Genomic DNA, 4,068 nt, shown 5'->3' with positions numbered 1-4,068 from the left:
GCATTCACCTTATAATATCCAGTGGAACAACCACTTTACAATAGTGCATCTAAATCTTTTAAGGGGGGGGTTAGAAGGATTACTTTATCCTATCCCAGGTATTCCTTGAAGAGGTGGGGTTTCAGGTGTCTCCGGAAGGTGGCGATTGACTCCGCTGTCCTGGCGTCGTGAGGGAGCTTGTTCCACCATTGGGGTGCCAGAGCAGCGAACAGTTTTGACTGGGCTGAGCGGGAACTGTGCTTCCTCAGAGGTAGGGAGGCGAGCAGGCCAGAGGTGGATGAACGGAGTGCCCTTGTTTGGGTGTAGGGCCTGATCAGAGCCTGAAGGTACGGAGGTGCCGTTCCCCTCACAGCTCCGTAGGCAAGCACCATGGTCTTGTAGCGGATGCGAGCTTCGACTGGAAGCCAGTGGAGAGAGCGGAGGAGCGGGGTGACGTGAGAGAACTTGGGAAGGTTGAACACCAGACGGGCTGCGGCGTTCTGGATGAGTTGTAGGGGTTTAATGGCACAGGCAGGTTCAGACATTTGGTGTATGTGCTTGGCTGAGGAGCCAATGGTACGAAGCTACCATCTGTGAGATTATGACTGAACGCCTCTAAGTCAGAATCCCCCCCCCCTAAACGTAACGATACCTCAGCGCCATGGATCTTCAGTTAGCCCGGGATAGCCTGCCTCTTTTGGCAGGTAAGTAGAGCCGTTCGTGACAGGGTCGGGGTGCGGCCGGATGAGTTGCCGCCCCTCTCCTGATGCGCACCGCATGTTTGTGGGGAACCTGGTGCTAAATCACTCGTAGACGACCTTGTCCTGGGTCAGGGTTTTGTACGTAGCAGAGCAGCTCACTCACTGCGATCTATTGAAAGTCAGCCCTCGATCCAAGCTTTAGTCGGGGACGGAAGGCGTCTTCCTTCTTCTTTACTAACGGGTTACTAGGTGCACAGAGAAGGGCCAGGAGCCAGAGTACGAGAGGCTGGAGGCCCAGAGAGAGGGAGGGCAAGCAGACTAGTGAAGGTGGAGACCCAGGTTGAAAGTTCCACCAGCACCTGGTAATCCATGTGTATGGACTTAGTCTCTGAGCAGAAAGTGGCTGGGTGACCAGGTGCACACGGTTCGTAACAGCAGGGCTATATACTTTAGTGTCCGTGGAAGGGTGCTTAAGTGTGGGTGCCCCGGTTCGCCTGGTGTGCGAGGTTATGGAGGTGGGGGGTGTCCCCGGCTGGAAGTCATGCCCAGAGAGAGGGATGTTGACCCGGGCAGGGAGTTGAGGCCTGGAGGTCCGTAGTTCCAGGGAGTAAGCTGTACTCTCTGGCCCGGAGAGAGGGGTGTTACCCGGGCAGGGAGGGTAGGCCTAGAGGCCTGGATGTATTTAGTTCCAGGGATGATTTTGCATGATTTTATTGAACACTGAGCAATTCTTCTATTAACAGTCGTGCTTTGCAAGCGTTTCTGGGTATAGAGGCAAAATTGTAGTGTCCATATTGAGTTTCCAGGGAATGTAGCATATAGCGACCAACTATACCCCTGTTTCTATCATTAGATTTGGCAAAGTTCAGTGTTGCGATCGAACGGCGTATTGTTCCAAATATCATGGTGTCACGGATACCATATTCTTGGAATATATTTTTCAAGGCATTTCCTAATGTGGTCAGAGGTTTGCCTTTTGACCTGAAAAAAAAGGTTTGTGACTTTCCATAACCATTCAACGAGGGACGGATTTTCTGAAAACGTTTCAGCCAGGCTACTTCCTCTTGGGATAAGACGATTCTGGATTCCCCAAATGCGAAGTTGGTTTTGTGTTGGTAAACACACATTTGGAAGATGCTTCCATCCAGGGCAATGCCATTAAATTCTGCTTCCTTGAATGACATTAGCGGTCCCCGATGAGATCCATTAAAAATGGCCAATTGTCCGCAAATTAGTCCAGCAAAATGTAATATGTCTTTGTTCAATGGACACCCTCCAATCGAGCTAAGGCACGCTCTATCGATGAAATGTTGTTATCCAGAAACGTGTGAATCTGATCTGCGTTCAGGATGGAATCCCAGCATTGATTTCGAAATTGGGCCGGCTCTGCTGCCAGACCCATCCTGCAATCGCCATCTCTCTTAGCCAAAGTTATCAGGGTCTTCCTAACTCTTGAGGCGATGGCTGCGAACATACATGGCTGGAATTCCAGGCAAAACGTAATAAATGGCCTAATATCAGCACGGTAACTTTTTAAGGTACTTGTCACATTCCGAAACCAGTCCCGAATCCGTTGGTAGTTTTCCAGAGATTTCAATCCGATATCGGGGTCCAGACCTGCCATTATTTTTAAGAATTCTTTAAACCTCGATATTGCCGATTTGGAGTTATATTTACGTTAAAATGAAGGGTTTGTTCCCATAAGGTAATGGGTTCCGAAGATTCTGCACCCGAGGCGGACAAAGAATGCTATCTCAGATTTGGACTTTGAAAGTTGGCTCTGGTCGGCAGCGGGAATCCCTTCCGTCCCTTGAAGTTGCCCGGGTGGAAGTTGTCTCTTGTCGGCAGCGTGAAGTTCCATCCCTTCTGTCCATGGTAATTCACCGCTTGATGAAACCATTTGCATAGCGTTATTGTAAAAATGGCTATAAAGTTTTAAGTTGTTGAACCGAGCGTAAATGTCTATCTTATCTTGAAAGTCTTCGTTACCGACAGATCAGTCTCATATCGGTCTGCCCATTGTAACCCTTGGATGCTAATGACTTCCCTTCCAGCCATTTACCCGAACCCCAACCCTCTAACCCTAACCCCAACCCCTACCCTCTAACCCTAACCCATTCTCAAGTCACCACCCGTCCATTAAGGTTAAATACATAATAGATCCATGTGAAGTACACTTCTTGGATACTACAGTCTTCTTTAATCATGTAAATCAGTCTCGAAAAACAATACTCACTAAAGTTTATTTCTAACCAACAGATACACATGCTTTACTCCAAAAACACCGTTATCACCCCAAACACATTTAGAGGCATCGTTAAATTATATGGTTTCATAGGATATCCTCCTGCAAACAGGATCTGGTAAAAGCAATTCAAACACTATTTAATGCACTCAGAGGTTACTCCAAACGATATCTCAGAACTATAAAAAAAAACAGCACCTTGGGGGCCCTCTCTCCCATTTAGCCTACACACTCACATAACACAAGTCTGTCCATCACTCTTTCTGACCCCAACCTTCATTATAGAGGTTCCGGAGACATTTCCAAATCAAACACAATTTTTCCATTACCCAAGAGGCACACGCACCCCTCCAGCCGTATAGAATAATCTCAGCATTTAGGAGGAGTAAGAGTCTCAAAGACATTCTCATCCAAGTTAAATACAGTACTAAGCCCCCACAACCACCCAAACCCTACACGGCCCACTTCAGACCAAGAAAAATGTCAAACTCATATAGCAAGACCTCCACTTCAGTATTAGACTCAATTTCACTCTACACTCAAAATGTCATATATATATATATATATATATATATACTTGCACATTTTGCAAAAACACTACATTAGGGAAACCCAGTATACAATAGAAAATAGACATAAACAACATCTATACAATATCAAACGGGCCCATCTACACACAGAACTAGTCACTCATTTCCAGGATCATCCCATCACTTACCTCAATATATCAGGATTACAGTTGTGTTCTGGGTGGACCAGTGGGCGGCGAAAAGCAGTGGAACGTAGGTGGATAAGAGACATACAAACAATTACACCCAGCGGTCTGAAGGAGCGTTTTTAACCAGTCAGATAGGATCAATTGAAAGGGATAGCAGTTGTTTACAGGGTTCTCAAGGAGTTGGAAAAAGGATGCACCACAAAACAAAAAACACAATAAATAAAGTTTGTGTGGTTTTTCTTATTTAACATATGCATGCTTATTTGTAATAGTTTTATTCCTTTATGTATTTGAATTTGTTTTAACAACTTAGCACTTGCCCTCATAGCACTTTTATAGATATATGGGTTTATATATGTACTAATAAAGCATCTATCCCTTGACCACTTGTATATTTCAATATCTTAGTCTCTTCATGGTCCTAG

The sequence above is a fragment of the Salmo salar genome, chromosome 20 (genome assembly GCF_965601325.2).
Source record: "Salmo salar chromosome 20, fSalSal1, whole genome shotgun sequence".
NCBI classification, from domain to species: Eukaryota; Metazoa; Chordata; class Actinopteri; order Salmoniformes; family Salmonidae; genus Salmo; species Salmo salar.
This window is presented reverse-complemented; position numbering follows the sequence as displayed.